The sequence below is a fragment of the Euprymna scolopes genome, chromosome 9 (assembly GCF_053919585.1).
Source record: "Euprymna scolopes isolate OS-2025 chromosome 9, ASM5391958v1, whole genome shotgun sequence".
Taxonomy (NCBI): Eukaryota; Metazoa; Mollusca; class Cephalopoda; order Sepiida; family Sepiolidae; genus Euprymna; species Euprymna scolopes.
Window position 1 is genome coordinate 28,698,512 of NC_136490.1, and position 11,779 is coordinate 28,710,290.

At 34.4% G+C, this 11,779-nt stretch overlaps 1 long non-coding RNA gene across 1 annotated transcript in view; it reads right to left on the reverse strand.

Annotated features, from left to right (window-relative positions):
- The window catches only part of LOC145284985 (uncharacterized), a 116,119-nt gene extending 106,616 nt beyond the window's left edge, over nucleotides 1-9,503 (reverse strand). The window contains exon 1 of the long non-coding RNA XR_013868920.1: nucleotides 9,281-9,503. This is a non-coding gene — a long non-coding RNA (uncharacterized LOC145284985). The remainder of the gene's footprint in view (nucleotides 1-9,280) is intronic.
- Between the last annotated feature and the right edge of the window lie 2,276 nt (nucleotides 9,504-11,779).

Consider the following 11,779-nt stretch of genomic DNA (forward strand, 5'->3'; position numbering starts at 1 on the left):
TAATTTGATTTTTCATATAAGAGGCGTTCCAAAATTAATGCCTCCTATGTTTTATCAGAGATGATTGCAAATTGCATTTTTATTATGATTGGACTTATGCATTTCTGACCTGAAAGTTTCATCTCTCTGTTGGAGATATTTACGATGTAAGACTCGAAGACAGCAACTCCAGTCATAGACGTAAGTCAGAAGCAGAGATGTGTCATTGAATTCCTTCGTTCAGAAAAAAATTGAACCGATCAACATTTATCGGCGGCTGACGAAGCCGAAGTAGTTTATGTCCGCACGGTTAGGAGATAGGTTCGTCGATTTCAGAGTGGTGACAGATATAAGTGAAAAACTACGCCCCGGACGCCCATGCAAAGCCACAACCCTATCGCTGTTAAGAACGGTGTGATTGTGTAAAAAACAAAAATCTGGAGCACAAAAGATTTCTGGTTTTAATAGCGCCACTCCCGTCTCCGTAGCGCTTTAACTTTATTTAATAAAAAACTAGGATTTTTTTTTATTTTTGGAGTGACCCTCGTACATAAATTATTATCATTTCGAAGACTTAAAAATACATCAACTGTTGACGTTTCTAGGGTGGAATATTTCTTTTCGAATTTTTTTCAGGCGACAAGGCTTGGAATAGTTTCGTTTGGTCTGACGGAATTTTGTAAGGGGATCAAAATATACTTGCCTGATTGGATGAAATATATTTACTTCTGTAGTGGACTAGAAAGAACGAAAATTATCGATCACGAAAAAAAAGTACCGCACAGCTTCATAACTAGAGCTGTGACAACAGCATATTGTTTTCATTGTTTTGACTCTTGACTATATATCCGTTAATATCTTATATGTTTTTATATAAACTGATGTAGTTCTCGGTTAATTGACTGTATCTTACTGTCTCGAATATATACTTGTGAGTCAAAAGAATGAACAGAATATTCTGTTGCCACAGCCTTATTTATAACATATACCAAACTCGCATCAGAAATGACTAAAACCTCTGATTACTTCTACTCCCAGCATTAAACCTCATATTACAATCCTAATTCCTTTCTAATTTGAAGTTGATCAGTAGGCATAAAGACATGCAAAAGACAGATATAACATATCGTTTCCTCTTCATTTAATTTACCGAGAGCAACACATCCGATGCTTTCTCTACGCCACTTTCGTATAACCCCTTATTATATTACATAGTGTATGCGATTAATTGAAATGATATGCTGTTTTATGCAGTTAATTTATGTGGGTTCTTTTTCATACGATTAATGTGTTGCTTCATGCAGTTAATTAAACGAAGCTGGTGTTCTATGAAATTAATTTAACAAAGATGATCTATTATCGAATGTATTTGACGAGGATGCTGTTTTATGCGATCAATATAACGAAGTTGATATTTGCCGTGGATTATGCAATGAAGGTGTTTTCTATGCGATTAGTTTAACGGCGGTGCTGTTTTATGCTTTTGATTTAAGGGTGGTGCAATTTTATGCCATTAATTGAAAGCATGTGATGTTATGCAACTTTTAAATGAATGTGCTATTGTATGCGATTAATTTAACGGAGGCGCTATTTTATGCTTTTGATTTAACAAATGTGCCGCTATATGTGATCGATTAAACGAAGGTGCTGATTAAACGAAGGTGTTTTATTCAATTAGAGAATAGCCAGTCAGAAGCAGTAAATTATCTGTTATCTGCCTTTTTATCTGTATGTATATATAGAGTGATGAGTGAACTACAGCAATTTGAAGTCATGCTTTGACAGTTTGCCAAATTTTGTCAAACTCTGGGACCAGTCAAGTTTGCACCGGAAATTATCTGAATGAAACGGATGTGACGTGTCAAGTGTCATGTGTTCCGATTTGTGCAAGCATCATTGAGTATAATTGGAGATGTCGAATAAACAAGATATGCTAAGGAAGTCTTCCTATGAGGGAGATTGGGGGTCTCAGAATGGAGACATACAGAAAATACAAGCCAAGGTTCCTTTCAGTTCAACTGTGACGAAATGCCTGGGGGGTGAATAAAAATATATAAACAATCATTGGTCTTGTGTCGGTCTTGAAGCGTCTCTTTTACAACAGGTTCAAACCTCCCAAAGATAATTGACGAATCACACAGACAGGGACAACTGTCAGAGGACGCCAACAGCAGAAACAGGTATGTCGTCAATATATATATGTCATATGTTATATGTTCTGACATGCACGCAGAAACACCTGGATGAGAGGAATCACAGGCTAAAATAGGCATTAAGGACTCGAAAACAACAGTATGTTACACAACGTACATATATACATATGGTTCGTTTATGATAAGAACACACAGAAATTTAGTAGTGCCACGTATATCCATACATAGGACACCTTCACAAGGCAGATACGTCACAAACGACTACACATATAAACACACGTACGAATTAACTATATACACGCGTACCTTTATTTAGTACTGTATATACACAATTACATAAACACCCTCTAACGTAACATGTGTTTTTAATATGATTAATTGTACGGTGCTATTTTATGCGATTAATTGCAGAAATTGGCTGTTTTATGCGATTAATTGAAGAACGTTGCCGTTTTATGCGATTAATTCAAGAAAGTTTCTGTTTTATGTGATTAGTTGTAAGAAAAATGCTGTTTTATGTGATGAATTGAAGAAAGTTGCTGTTTTATGCGATGAATTGAAGAAAATGGCTGTTTTATGTGATGAATTGAAGAAAGTTGCTGTTTTATGTGATGAATTGAAGAAAGTTGCTGTTTTATGCGATGAATTGAAGAAAGTTTCTGTTTTATGCGATGAATTGAAGAAAGTTGCTGTTTTATGCGATGAATTGAAGAAAGTTGCTGTTTTATGCGATGAATTGAAGAAAGTTGCTGTTTTATGTGATTAGTTGAAGAAAGTTGCTGTTTTATGTGATGAATTGAAGAAAATTGCTGTTTTATGCGATGAATTGAAGAAAGTTGCTGTTTTATGCGATGAATTGAAGAAAGTTGCTGTTTTATGTGATGAATTGAAATATGTATTTGAACCCAATAGAGCAAACTCAGTGAACTTTTGCACCAACTTTTGAAGACGTATTTAAAATATTCATCTCATTATCGAGTCATCCCTCAAGACAGTACTTACCTATTCGTTTAAACCTCAAAATTCTTAAACCATTTTCAGATTTATATTTTCAAAGGTAGAATTCCCTAGTTACTTCCCTTCGAGTCGTGGACATAAAATTTAATGATAGTCTACGTCTCGGTTATTAAAACCTTTCTCGCTGCACCATTATTTAATTGGTCTTATTATTTATATTTATTATTTTACTTATCATCGTTCCGGGCGGGTTTTTCATTAAATTATTTTACTTATTCACTTTAGTTTTGGTGTGTGAAATATCAACGCGTTAGCAGTTTCCTTAGGACGTATTTTAAAGGGAAATTCACATTGATACGGGAGGTGGGAAGGTTATGATAACTTCGCTCTCATATTTTAAAACTTAAGTTTTTCCCGAATCGTTATGCTGGAGATTTTTTTTGTAAGTTTATTAGTTTTTTCTGTTAAAAATAAAGACTTTGAAAAAGTTTACGCCATTCTAAATTAATCTTTCAGAGTTGTTTGTGTGTAAGCGTTTTTATCACACTGCGTCAAAAGCTAGAAGGTCTTTTCTCTTGGGTATTGTCTTAAAAAAGTCCCAAATGTTTTTTTTTTTTTACTAATTATGTCCTTACTGAGCCAAAGTTGAGAAAAAAATTAAAAAGAGAAAACAAGCAAAAGAATACGCGTCATTTTTTTTTAATATATAAGGTATCCGCTGTTTGCTTGTTAACTGTATTTATCTTTATTTACGACATATCAACCTTTAATCATGGCTCTAATACCAAAAATATCTGAACGACTATAAACGATACGATTTGATCGCTCTACCTTACATTTAAACTTGAGGTTTTTATCATTCTTATAATTTTCTTTTAGCTGGGAAATATCTCGTATATTCCAACCGCAAGATGTTTAGATTCTAACAGTCCTTTTACGTGCAACTGTCTGTATCACTCTTGCACTTGAATTACCGGCTACATTTGCCAGTAATTTTTAAACTTCTTTTCTACGAATCCGGTTGCTCCATTAATTACTGGAATGACGAAGATCTTCCTAAGATTCCAGTTTCTTTTCATGTCGTACATAACTCATTTGTATTTGTTCATCCATTTCCTATTGGCTCTGTTAAACCCGGTATCATCTATTAACCGTATTTGTGGTAAATATGCATATGACGATGTATAATAAAGAATATGAAAAGTATAAAAGTGTATAACTTTTCTTTATTCGTTTTCTATTGGTGACGTACAGGAATATAAAACATTATAAAAAAATTAACAATTTTTTTATAATGTACATATTTTCAACCAACCCTTCAGTCTTCATCAGTGTAGTGAAAGTGAACAACAACAATATATATATATATATATATATATATATATATATATATATACAAATATTTATTTAAAAATTATACATTATAAAAAAATTAACAATCGTTTTTTGCATGTACATATTTTCAACCAATCCTTCAGTCTTCATCAGTGTAGTGAAAGTGAACAACAGTATATATATATATATATATATATATATATATATATATATATATATATATATATATATATACAAATATTTATTTAAAAATTATGCACACATATTCAAAAGACGCACCAGAGGTTTCCTTGTATTAAGCCAGCCATCTGTGGCTGATATGAATTCAATACAAACCATCAGCGTCGGTGGAAAGAGGAAAACAAAACTTAATACTTAGTTTGCCGCATCTTATTATAACAAATGTTCATACAAAATTTCAGCGAGATGGGTTCAGTAGTTTTTTTAAAAAGAAACTTCAATAATAAATGTCGTACTGTGATGATTAATCCTTATTAATCCCTATCATTTATTAACTCTGAATCAAAGGATACTATTATACTTAGTTCGCTGGAGCCTATCAAAAGTCCATGCAAAATTTAAGCCATATTTACAAGTACTTTTGAGAAAAAAATCATGGGTAAATGTGGTATTGTGATGTTTATTCCTTGTGAATTTAAACATTTCCTAATTGTGCATTGGACGAATACTATAATACTTAATACCTCGACTAAACATAGTAAGAACAAAGGTTCATACAAAATTTCAATCAAAACGAACGAGTAGTTTCTGAGAACAAGTGTAACTGGCAAACAGACTGGCAGATTAGGAGAATTAATCTATCTATCTATCTATCTATCTATATATATATATATATATATATATATATATATATATATGTGTGTGTGTGTGTGTGTGTGTATGTGTGTGTGCTTGTGTGTGTACATATACATATATATATAATATATGTGTATTGAATTTATTGAGCTAACGCAGTTTGCTGCGGACTTCGAGTCGCCTTTTTTTCTGATTCACCCAATAAATTATACTGCACCCACTTAAAACAAACAAAAACACACTTTAGACAAAACATTTTGCAGACAAAACATTTTGCATACAAAATTTCAGTCAGTCTCGCCCAGTAGTTTCTGAGAACAAGTTTAACGGCCAGACGAACTAAAAGACTAAGAGAAATAATTATATATATATGTGTATATTATTTATTTATATATAAATATTGTGTATTTTTCAGCTTTTATTCATGTCAGCAAACATTATAAAAATAACTGAATTATATAGATTGATTATACATTTTCAATTTTTAAAAATGTTACTAATAATCCGTTTCCCTTTAAATAAAAGAAAGCATGTTCATATGAATCTAGAACGTTTTCGATTCTTTGTCGAATCATCATCAGGTGACCAAAAACAAATGATTAAAAAATCTGAGAACAGAATTGAATTTCAAAAGGCATCGAGAACGCGCAAGTAAAGTGAATTTAGCTACAAAAAGAATGGGCTTGCAGTTTTCCAGGAAAACGCCAGAATTTGCGTCGCAGGATAAAAGTCTATTATGTTCAGCTTTATAAAATATATAAAAAATATTAATATATCAATAATGAAGACAGCTTGATATGGAGCCTAAAACGGTTCCCTACTGTCAGGTTTGGAACCGACGGTACTGATTACTTATCTCATATAAAGTTTCTGAAAATAAAAATATAAATAATATGCTCTTAATTTTGGAATATTTTCCTTATAAAAGACCACTCTACTGGAATTCTTTTTTTTTTTCCAAAATATAACTAAGTCTTCCACATAGAGTATTGTTTCGCTATTTCGCAGCTCATCAGTGCGGCTAGGCAAACAACTACCTCATAGCCAGTATCGAAACCCGACTGTCCATATGACAGTAGGAGCTTCTAACCATTGTGCTATTCGGCTGCTCCTATGCAGGCAGTGATTTAACAATGTTTTGAAATTGTTCAAATACCCAAGCTCAATTTGTTTACTCAAAGAGCATCGCTCCATACGCTAATGGTAATTTTTATATCACTTCTCAATATGCTCAAGCTAAGATAGGGAGCAATATATTTATATTAGCTTACATATAAGAGTAGCTGAATCTAGCGAGATTCGAAATCGGGACCCCACACTAGATTCAGCCACTCTGATGAGTCGTAGACGACGAAATACGTCTCAGTGGATAATTATATTTTAAAAATAATATATATGCCGCTCCCTATGTGGTGGTACCAAATTGGTTAAACGAAAAATTATTCCCAACTCTCGCTTTCGTAAATAATTGAATTCATTCAAAACGTATCGCAAAAACAAAAACAGATAACATCTTAGCATACATATAATAGATTTAATGCAGATATGCACATATATGAGATACGCTTCAAAAGCAATGTCTACTGTTTGTGTCTTCTACTCGAATGGATCAGAGGGCATTGCAAATTGCATTGTTTTTATAACTGAACTTATGCATTCATGACCTGAAAGTTTTATCTGTGTTGCAGATATTGACAGTGTGAGACTCTAAGAAAGCAACCCCTGTCATTGACGTGCGTCAGAAGCAGAGGTACATAATTGAATTACTCCGTTCAGAAAAAAAATAAACGAACCAATAAACATTTGCCTATTGAACGTTTACAGAGCTGAAGCAGTAGATGCCAACACAGTTAGAAAATAGGTTATTCAATTTCAGAGTGGTGACAGAGATTTGAGCGCGCCCCGGACTCCCAACGCACAGCTATAACCCAATCGTTCGCAGAAGTGCATTGAGAATGGTGGTGACTATGTAGGAAACTAAATTTTGAAATATAAAAGATCGCTCGTTTTAATAGTACTACTTCTGCGTCTAGTTTTGAGTTTAAAAATAGAAGACCGTACTATTGTGACGAACCTAGTTTATTGTGGAATTTGATGCGCTTATATTATAACTGATTTATTTGTCTTTATTTATTTTAAGCGCTCGAATATTCTACTATCAGTTCTTGCGATTTTTAACTTTTACATTCAGATGAATACATCTCGGTTCAAATAAAAATGCATTGATCGAAATAAGCACTATAAGAATAAACACACTTTTGCCAACACAAAACAAGTGTATTTATGCCAGAAAAGTAAACATCTTACGGTCTGGTGACGATGAAGGCGCCGAAGGCGTTTTTGATATTCTTTAGGTTTTTGAGGTATTTCTTACGCAGAAAGTTCTCGAGATGCTTGAAAAAGTGGCAGTCGGTAGATGAGAGGTCTGGAGAGTATAGTGGATCAGGCAGAGTTTCGAAGTTTTTTCTTTTTTTCTTTTTTTGTACACAGTGATCACCACTTATCAAGGCCCGGAAGCCACTCAGGGATAAGGGTTATGGCAAGTACATTACGTTAGTGTGGAAATTTGATGAAGTGTTTACTTAAGGGGGCGGTTCATTAGGAATTTGTTAACATTGGATTTGAAGACATCCAAGTTGTAGTCCGGTGGGAAGCAGGCAGACGGAACAGAGTTCCACAGGCGTGCAGTTCTAAGAAAGAAGCTTTGTTCATGGAATCCACGTTTTGATTTAGGCACAGATATAGAGTGGGGGAAATTTTCACAGTGGATTCGGCTAGACGGGTGTTTTTCGTGAAAGATTGGCGAGGGGGGACGAGAGATTGGAGTTCAGACGAGCACCTGCCATGGAAATAACGATAAAACAAGGCTAGGCTCGCAATTCGTTTAACTTCTAAAGGGTTGGTTTTGCAACGTGCGCTCAGACATTGTCGTGATGGAGAAATGGGGCTTTTCTTTTAACTAATGCTGGGTGTTGTTATCGAAGTTTCTGATGCATTTCATCCATTTGTTGACAGCATTTTTCCGTCGTGCATTAAAAAAAACTGTAATAGATGAGACCGGTTGCAGACCAACAAACGATCAACATTACCTTTTTTGTACAACGCTGGCTTCGGGAAATGTCGTGGAGCTTCGTCGGCGTCTAACCACTGAGCTGAGCATCGTCGGTTATCATAAAGAAGCCACTTTTCATCGCAAGTCACAACCCGGTGAAGAAACAACTCGTTCTTGTTGTGTAACAGAAGGAAAGATGACACTTTATAATGGCGTTTCTTTTGGTTGTCGTTCAATTCTTGAGGCACCCATGTTAAAGTTTTGTTTTGTCTTTTCAATCTCCTTCAAGTGATTAGAAATCGTCGTATAAGTTAATCTAGATGCAAGTTCTCGTACAGTTGCGTGTGGAGTGGTTTCGACTTGATTGTTGTCAACATCTGATGTCACTAAATTTCTGAAGTCACTATTGTACTGTACGTTTAGTAGTGGTTCCTAAACGCTTCGTGGATATCGCGAGCTGTTTCCACAGTTTTGGGGCCTAGCTTGAATTAATATAAGAAAATTGTGCGGATTTGTTTTTTTTTATTAATCTTGTATTCAACGTTCTGTAAATGAGACATAATGGGTTTAAAACGATTGCAATGTAAACGATTAGATAGAGCGAAAAACGGGCTTTAACATGGTATATAAAGTAAAAATATTATAACGAAAATATATTCGAAAATACATCATTTGAAATCAAAATTTAAAAAAATTCCGCAAGAACTTTCCTCTCAACTTAATAGTTTTAGTTCAACAAATAATACCGTTTTATTAGCCATTATCCCCCTCAATATTTTATCTATAAACTTTAGTAATGAACCTTCTGGTGTATTCTATTTTCATTTTTTTTTTCTTTTTTATCAAGATAATCTCATACCTTTGTAATCAATTAAAAAAATTAAACATCCAATGTAGCAGCAAGTCCTTGGAACATCAACCTGAAAGAACAGTTGGAAATGACTTATATACCATGCATTACGACCATGTAATCCCTACAGCCACCTACCTTGAAAATGCTGCTATGAAGCCTGCCATAGTTATACGGAATAAGTCAGAGAGAGTTGCAATATTGGTTGAAGTGAGTGCTCCTAATGATGGAGGTTTGAACAGAGCTGAAAAGGAGAAAAAGACCAAATATCAAGGTCGCATGTATAATATAAAAAGAAACTGGAATCTTAGAGAGATATCAATCATACCAGTTATTATAGATGCCACAAGGCTCATGAAGAAGAACCTGAATTCCTACCTAAATAATATTTCTGGTGAACAAAGTGCAAAAGAAATCCAGGCAATTGCACTTAAGGGAACAACGAGGATACTAAAAAGAGTTCTCGGTTGGTTTCAATAAAAAGCAGGGCAATGTTGGCAGCTGGTTTGGCTGTTCCATACCCAGCGTTACAATCTTCAAAGGAAGAAAATTTTAAAAAAAATAAATAGGGATTTTTTTATACTTGATTTGATTAAATAAAACATACATATACATTTTTTATGTCCTAACTTTATGAATGCCCTGTAGATTATTTAAAATTAGTTGAATTCTCGCGGAAATATTCGAATTATCAAAGAGACGACATCAGATAATCGTCGCCATTGCTTAATTGTTAGGACTTTTTCATTGTTATAACCAAGGGAGCATTATACATTGGTCGCTTTCAAGATAATGAAACGAAGTCACCCGAAGCATTCAGTACACATGTTAAACACGTGAATTCAGCTAGCAGCAATTTTTCTGGTGTAGCCGTCAATTAATTTTAAACAAGAGAAAGAATATGCCTTATCGATTAAACCAAGACCAATGGGAATATTGCATTTTTTACAAGAGGGTTACATTTATTAAAGCCCGAAGGTTACTCGAGGATAAAAGTTACTAAGTGTGCAATGATCATCGGGACAACAGCGTGGTAATCGTTAAGGGTGGTATAATTTGATTATTTAAGGAGACAGCTCAGCAGAAACTTGTTTACATTGGGATTGAAGACGATCTTATTGTCGTCAGCTGGAACGCAGACCAGCGGAACAGAGTTACACAGGTTGGCAGCTCTAGGAAAGAAACCTTGTTCGTGGAATTTAAGCATCGATAGAGAATGGGTTGAAGTATTGATAGTGGCTTAAAGCTTGATGAGTGTATTTTTGTGAAATTTTGGCAAGGGGGGGAGGTTATAGATTGGAGCTCAGACGAGCATTGTTATGAAAATAAAAATAGATTAGAGACAGCCTAGCAAGGTATTTTCTATGCTACCATATCAGCCCGATCGTTTATATCATCGAGAGTAAGCGAGAATTTGATCAACTGCATTTTTAAATATTTCAAGTGCTTTTTATTGGAGAAATAATACGTCGTTTATCACAAACAGTTTATTTTCTCTAAACGAATGGCTTGATGTATTTGCAAACATTCTCTACAATAAACATTAGAATCGTGACCTTATGGAAATTCCACGGTTGTTTATTTCATCTATCTGTATATTTTCTATTTTGTTTGTTTACCCATAAGTTAGCTTCGCCGAAACGGGAATAGCAGTGCCTAATAGCAGCTGACTGTGGAAATATCGGGTTCATATTCTGTTGGCTTTCACTAATACCCTTGGGATAGGAAATAAATCAATATCTCCTTCATCTAGTTTTGGATTAAATAGTAAGGAATTCTAGATTCACAAGCCTTAGTTATGCAAACACAAGAAACACCATGAAATAAAATCAGTCTTTCTCTGCTCATCTCATGATTGTTTTTAGTCGTTCTTGACTTCTTATCAATAAACAAATGATGATAGTTTAGGAGGGTTGGGCTGCTCAACGAGTATTTTGCTATAGACGTCTGCGCAGGAATCATTCCAGGAGGCGGGGTATCTATGTTCTCTTGTGACTAACATAAAGTCGTTTAAGGTGGCCAATAAGATTGCAGTAAAATTAAGGGAGTTCTTCACACAACTTGATGTAGTATTTATAATGTATCGTAGTCCTTACATGTCCACACACTTGACCCACAAGAAACCAAAATCAGAAATAACTCGACTCACTTTTTCCCCGTTAAAACAACAGAATTTATCTCCATGTACTTCCCAAAAATAACGGCTTATCACCTGTCTCTTTTGATCCATTTGTTTAACACGCCTATCTATCCCGTCACTCTAACGTGACCATCGGTCTGCGCACACGTTCTTCTTTTTATAAGTTTTTTCCTTCTTCCTTGCCGTGATGTCACTTCGCACACGGCTAGGTCATTTGCACACCGTTGCCGTATGCATTTCCGCGTTCTGTTACGGTTACAGTAGTATAATAGCACAGACTTTTGTCAATAAAATTCGTACGGAATCTGAGTTTTTCTCCGTTAATTAATTTGGAAAGATTTTAGTTAAAAAATTATCAACCAAAATTGACAGTAGAAAAATCTAAAAAAACAAACAAAACAAATAGAAGACAAAAACAATACAAGATTAAGATGTTACTCATTTATGAAGTGCAAGTATATGGATTACTCGGGCAAGAACATGGTACATATTTTCCT